The following is a 7319-nucleotide window of genomic DNA, read 5'->3' on the forward strand; positions in this document are numbered from 1 at the left end:
TTTCCCTGATTAGACAAGGAAGGGTCATGTTCTCTCAGGCTCCACAGGCTGTGGAACAAGTTCATCCCCCTTTCTCACCACTGGTGTGAACACCAGCCGACCTGCAGTGGGAAGAAGCCAGACCCTTCAGCTAGAGATCTGTTTCTTTCCCACTGTGTCTTAGTTTGTTTGGGCTGCTATAACAGAATGCCATAGACTGGGTGGCCATATATAAACAACAGAAATTTATTTCTCATGGTTCTGGAGGCTGGTAGTCTGAGATCAGAATGCCCACATTGTGTTGCAAACAGCTGTCTTTGAGTTGTGTCCTAGCACACACTTGGGAGGAAAGGGACAAGAGAGCTCTCTGGGACCTTTTTTGTAAGGGCACTAATCCCATTCATGAGGGTTCCACTCTCAGGACCTAATCACCACCTCCCGAAAGCCCCACCTCCTATCACATTGGGGGTTAGGATTTCTACATAAAATTGGGGAAGGACATAGTTAGTCCATTGCACACTGGGACTCAAAAGAATAAAAGCTTGCTTGTGTTTTGCCCTTATGAATTTGAGCTCTTGTTTAGATGAGAAAAAAATCTGCTCCAAGTTTCACCAACTATATAAATAAAGGAAGGAAAAATAAGGTTCAACAAATGTTATGTTTGAAAAAAAAAAAAAAAGATCATCTTACACTTGAGAGTAAGCTCTGTATAAAAACTTGGTATGATTTAAAAAATTAGTAGGGTACATCTGCTCTGTTTTGGGTAGAACCCATGGCAGAGATATTTACTGCTTCTCAAATATGTAAGTGCTCTCCCATACTTCCCAGCTCTCTGGCAGTTAGGCAGGGCCATGTGACTAGTTCTGCCAACTAGGGTGAGCTAGAGTAGTGAGCAGAAGTGATGTGTCACTGTAACCTCATACTTGTAAGGTTATGTTCATTTTAATGCATGCTTTCAAGTGAACTAAATTTGAGTTGTGCTGAAACTGGACATAGAATGTTTCTAAGATAATTTCTAGCTGTCCCAGGAAATGGAAGACATTATTACACTAGTCTGGTGCAACACCTTCACTTAGAAAGTAATGTGTGGATTTACTTGGTTTGGTAGTGAACAAGTTTGAACCAGGGCTGATATAATCCATTATCTAGAAGGACGTAATCTGAATGGGATCAATTCAATAATTTAAAGACAAAAGCAAACTAGAAATTTGCGTCGTGAGTTTTAGTGTTCTTCAGTTGGTGGTTTAAGCCATAGGAAAGCCATAGGAAAAGCCATAGGAAAATAACATAGGAGTTATTTTAACTCAAAAAGAAACTCATACACTATAAAGTGCGTAATCCATTTCCTTTGTCATCCCACCTCTTACTTTCCCTGACGAATGGAGCATGTTATTTCAAGGGCATTCCCCAAAACTTGCATCAACAGTCTTCTTTGTACCTGTGAATTACCTCTTTCTGTTCATTTAGGATCCTGGACAGGTATAATTCTCTCTCTGTCTCTCTTTCTCCCCGCTTAGGGGATCTTACCTAAAATCGAATATTTCTTAATCTGAGAACTTCTTAGAATTTTGATTACTTGGTGCTGTTGAAAAATGGAGATTTTTTACATTGTGTCCTTATGACCTTTTTTTTTTTTCTTTTGGCATTTGGTGAACAACGAAAACAAGGAGAAGAAACATAGAACAATTTCACACCTAAAATTGAAGGAGTTGATTACTGTCATTTTGATGATGTGCCTTTCATAAGCTTGCAATGGTTAAGAAAGACTTTATGGTTTGGAGCATGAGCACTTTAAAGTGATTCAAAATTATTGAAGAGCTACAAATTTTATAAAGTGCTTCAATTTGTTGCTGGCTGCAGCTGCAGTGGAACAATTCGGCAGAGCTTTTAGTACTATGCACAGCCTCCAAATGCTCTCATAATCTTCCCAGGTGTAGCTCCTTTTCACTTGGGGGCTCTGAATGTTCCCTCCAGAGATACTGCATTGCTAACAGCAGCAGAGCCTCTGTTCTGGAGACTTGCATGCCACAAAAGAAGAGCTCACACATGGGTGTCATTTGGGCAGTGCTGCAAACTCCAGAGCAGCCTTCTGTTGTTTTATGGCTTTGCCAGAATTATAAACTGTTGGTCTAAAAAACTACTGGAATACTAGTGTCTGAATGGGTGTAGGTATATGTGGAGTGGAAAATAAGTGGCATAAGAGTGGGCAAGGTGACTGAGACACTGAAAAATGAGAAGATGACCTTTTAGTCCCTTTGAGACGCATGGAGACTAATGTTTAAATAGCTGGTACTTTTGAGAGAGTCAGTAACTTTGTAATAGCAGGTTTTAATGATACTTTTCTGCTTTGCCATTAGCTTACACTATTTTGCTGGACTTTGATTTACATGTTTAGAGCAACAGTAAGCCCTGCTTATGTAAAATAGGAAAAATAAGGCATAATCTTTGAAATTTAAAATGACCAGGTGGTTTAGATATTGACTTGTAATGTGGGGTTCCGCTAAAGCACATGTATAATTCTGCCTTTTAAAATGGATTTACACAGCTGAGATGTCCTGAAAAGTACATGACTTCTCCATGTGATGGCTGTAAATGGGACAACATTTAATTTCTTTTTCTTTTTAACATTTAATTTCTTTAGAGCTCGAGTTGTATTGATAGAACTCAGCTAGTTCATTAAGGAGAAGGTAATCTTAAATCGGAACAAAACTAAACGCAGAGGAAGTCAGTTCCAAGGCATAACCAGTTCAGCATTGGGATGGGGGGAGGGTGGCCTTTAGTAGCTCTCTAGTATGTGAGTAGTTGGTAACATTAAGAGTGCTTGAAAAATCTTGGTTACCTCACATAGGTGATTCTTGCCAGAGCTGAGCTTAGAGTCCACATTTTCAAGACTTATCTCACCAGTATGCTTTTTACCACCACACTGTTGATCATTTTATTTAAGAGCATGATATACCCCTTTTAGGAGAGGACTTAACATGTTAGAATATAGCTTTTTTTTTTTTTTTTTTTTGCGGTACGCGGGCCTCTCACTGTTGTGGCCTCTCCCGCTGCGGAGCACAGGCTCTGGATGCACAGGCTTAGCGGCCATGGCTCACGGGCGCAGCCGCCCCGCGGCATGTGGGATCCTCCCGGACCGGGGCACGAACCCGTGTCCCCTGCATCGGCAGGCGGACTCCCAACCACTGCGCCACCAGGGAAGCCCTAGAATATACCTTTTTTGAGATGTGCTTTCTCTTATCAGAAAATCGAAATTGATGGTGACTCCCAACTCTGCTCCAAAGGGGCCCCAGATAATAAATACTGTTGCAAGTGTGTGCACCCACCCAGCTGAACGTCACAGTCTGTTGTGGGCAGTGCTTGGTTGAGGAATTTCAGCCAGATTCATTTAGTTCTGCCCGATCCACTCTGTTTTATATGATTAACGTGCAAGCACCTGGATATTTGTAAACAAATATTAAAATATCCAGGCATTCTGTTTTCATTAAAAAAATTTAAGAGCTACAAATTGAAACTGCCAAAACTTAGTAAAATAATCAGGAATGAGAGATTTTGTCCTTCTTTCAAAAGCAGACAAAAAACTATAAGGGACATTTGCATATTGAATTAGTAGTATATTTTAAATCAGCCCCAAAGCCAAGTGGATGTGGTATGAAGCTCTTTAACCTTGCCTCAAGAATGTGGTTTTATATACCAAGATGATTATGTCTAAATGTCGATTCAGTAACTTTGATCTAAGAAAGAAAATCTGATCTGCCTTCAGTGCTTCTTTATGAAACTATTACTTTTGAATTCTGTAAGTCAGGCTTTTGTTTTTTAAGTTAAATATATTGAATGACTACAAACATTTTATAAGCTAGATATTATTTTGACTTAAACCCTTTATTCCATGTAAAGCTCTTCCCTTCTTATTTCTACCTATCAAAATCCTATCCCTCATTTTCTGCTTGATATTGCAATCATCCTGGCTTAAAGCAATCTTTCCCTTCTTTGAATGCCTATTATTGCACTTGCTCAGGTGACCCCTATAACATATATCACACACTGCAGACTCTTATTCCTAATACATCTTAATACATCTAATTTCCCAAAACGGATTGTCAGTTTTAGGATCTCATCTGGACACATAGTTCATTCAGCGTTTACTTGATGCATGTTTATCAATGGACCACAATGTGCAAGAGCTATGCTAGGCACTGGAGATGCACAAGTGAAAAATAGATGTGACTACAATCCCTGTGGAGCTGATCTATAAAGTGAATAAGTGAATGAGGGTCAAAGAATGTGTGTCATTTGTAGTATCAAGTAAACTGCTGTGACCATTGTCATGGTACTGAAGATACTTTTGAGGAAGGATCCAGTATTCTCTGTTTGTTGATAAGCAAACTTACATCTGTCTAGTAATGGAATGCCAACTGTTGGTGTGTATGCTTTTGCTACAAGTAGGATTTTCTAGTTTCTTTAAGTAGCTTTTGAAATATGGTATAACTAAATTTCAATAAATCCAACATTGTCTTTTCTAGTCTCTTAACACTAACATAGGACCCCCTAGAAATAAACATTTCATATCCATTTTATATTATGAAGCATAAATTTGAAAAAGAAAGAGTTATGTTTGGTCATTTAAATCATCAGAGATTGTGTCTTAGAACTAACTTTCTTTCCAATTTATACTGTAAATTAAACTCGGGCTCATGATTAAATAGAAACTGCCAATAAGAAGCAATAAATCAGGTGTAGTATGAAATAAGTATAAACAATATAAAAAAGCTTTAAAATTTTTAAACATAAGCTTCTGACTCAGTCTGGCAGTCTGACCCTCCTAAAACATTAATAAATTATAGAAAATCATCTTTAAAAGTATAAACTAAAGAACCTAAGAGTCTAATAGCAAAAGAGAGATTTTGAAACGTTCTAGAATCTGAAAAACAGATGCAGGAGTGGCAACTGATGTACCAGGAAAGAAGCATCCACTACCTAGAATATATGCTGAAGTGAATCAGGCAAAGATGGGGCCAGTCTGCCCTGTGGAACCCTGGAAGGCTCAGAACTCAGAAATTGCAGGTGTGAGGGAGGATGGGGGTGAGATGTGTGACTTAAAACAGGCATTTAATTGATTATATATACCATCAAAGCCCCCACCCCAGTGTATAGAATACAGGAAATTATACCTTTCTCATGCAAATACAATGAAGAGCCTCCACAAGAGAAATTGTCAAAGTGCAGGCAGTGACACCCCAGAACAAGGCCTTTGAATTATGGCAAGAGTGTGTTCTTCAATAAAATGGCCAGCTGCCCAATCACATTTCATTTATTGAACTGCTAGTAAAAAGGATTCTACCAGTGTTCAGAGAGCTACCAGTGAGCCATTTTACTATTTCCTAGTAATAAACAGAAACAAGTATCTCTAATCATTTGAGAAAAGCCAGCAACTTAAGTGACAAAGGCCAAGAAAACCAGTTATTAAAAAAAAAGAGAAACAGGCAGGGAGATGGCAACATTCTGAAGGAAACAGGTAATTCAGGAAGAACAGCCCCAAAAAAACCCTTAAAAATTCTAATTCATACCATGGAAAGATTAGAAAACATGATGCATCCATAAAATAAGAACAGAATGCTATAAAAAAGAATAGGATGCTATGAAAAAGAAATTATAGATCAAGTTAGTGCTCTTGCTATTTAAAAATGTGATTTTCAGGGCTTCCCTGGTGGCGCAGTGGTTAAGAATCCGCCTGCCATTGCAGGGGACACGGGTTCGAGCCCTGGTCAGGGAAGATCCCACATGCCACGGAGCAACTAAGCCCGTGAGCCACAACTACTGAGCCTGTGCTCCAGAGCCCGCGAGCCACAACTGCTGGAGCCCGGCGCCTAGAGCCCGTGCTCTGCAACAAGAGAAACCACTGCAATGAGAAGCCTGTGCACCACAACTAGAGAAAGCCCACGCACAGCAACGAAGACCCAATGCAGCCAAAAATAAATACATAAAATTAATAATAATAAAAAATTTTTAAGAATTCTAAAAATGTGATTATCAGACTAAAAAAATCAATTGGTTGAATAATAAAATTAAGTAAATTTAATTTAAAAGAAAGTAAAATAAGTAGAAAAATAAATGGAAAAAATAATGAAAATGTGAGGGAGAAAGAATCTCAAAAGCCAACTCCCAATAAATAGGAATTTCAGAAACAAAAAAAAGACAATTAGGGCTTCCCTGGTGGCACAGTGGTTGAGAGTCTGCTTGCTGATGCAGGGGACACGGGTTCGTGCCCCGGTCTGGGAAGATCCCACATGCCGTCGAGCGGCTGGGCCCGTGAGCCATGGCTGCTGGGCCTGCGCATCCGGAGCCTGTGCTCCGCAACGGGAGAGGCCACAACAATGAGAGGCCCACGTACCGCAAAAAAAAAAAAAAAAAAGAATGTTCATAAACTTAAATTTATGAATTAAAAAAGCAGAATGTAATGTCATCAATTTTGTTAAGGTAAATACAAAATATGAAGAATGCTAATTGGGTGGTGAAAGATGGGAGGAGGGCTAAAGTGTGAAATCAAAGGATATGGTCTGAGGTTATTGTATCAAGAAATACAGGTGAAAATGTATTATTTCGAATTTAAAAGGCAAACAATGTAGAAACTAAAAAACAGTGATGAAACTATATTGGGAAAAGGTGTGGGAAGTGGTATAGTAACCTGTATCTGCATTTCCCATGGTAGATGTATAAACATTTAACAATATGGTGGTAATCACCAGAAAAAGAGCCACCAGAAAGAGCTTAAGATATTTAAAGTTATTCTTTATGAGGGGCTATAATGGAAGTAGAGAAAGTTAGTGCAGGAGACTGTGGCTTTTCATTTTAAGTCATTCTATACTATTTTTTAAAACCATGCGTATGCTTTACTTTGATTAAAAATTTAAAATATTATGGGAATTCCCTGGTGGTCCAGTGGTGAGGACTCGGCACTTTCACTGCCAAGGGCCCGGGTTCAATCCCTGGTCAGGGAACTAAGATCCCACGAGCCCTGCCATATGGCAAAAAATAAATAAATAAAAAATAAAATAAGTAAGTATTGTATAATTAAATAAATATAATAAAAAAATAAATAAGGGGCAGAGAGAGCTCTTCTTACAGGAAAATTAATGACCAGATTAAGAAGACTATCTACTTTCCTTTCAAGCTCCTTCATGCCCTTGCACAAATCTTCCTCATATTTCAGGCCTCTTCCAGATGAGATATTCTTAACACTTCCAAGATAGTACTTTTAGTAGGAGGCAGGGAGATTGTTTGCAAATTTATCTCTGACATACAAAGAACATAACTGTTTGGTTTCATATTAAGTGTAACAG

At 38.7% G+C, this 7319-nt stretch overlaps 1 non-coding gene across 1 annotated transcript; it reads left to right on the top strand.

The window, feature by feature from the left end:
• The first annotated feature begins 6904 nt into the window (after positions 1 to 6904).
• TRNAE-UUC (transfer RNA glutamic acid (anticodon UUC)) lies at positions 6905 to 6977 on the top strand. Its single transcript has one exon. It is a non-coding gene; the product is annotated as a tRNA-Glu (tRNA).
• Positions 6978 to 7319: the final 342 nt, after the last annotated feature.

The sequence above is a fragment of the Lipotes vexillifer genome, unplaced genomic scaffold, assembly GCF_000442215.2.
Source record: "Lipotes vexillifer unplaced genomic scaffold, Lipotes_vexillifer_v1.1 scaffold990, whole genome shotgun sequence".
Classification (NCBI taxonomy): Eukaryota; Metazoa; Chordata; class Mammalia; order Artiodactyla; family Lipotidae; genus Lipotes; species Lipotes vexillifer.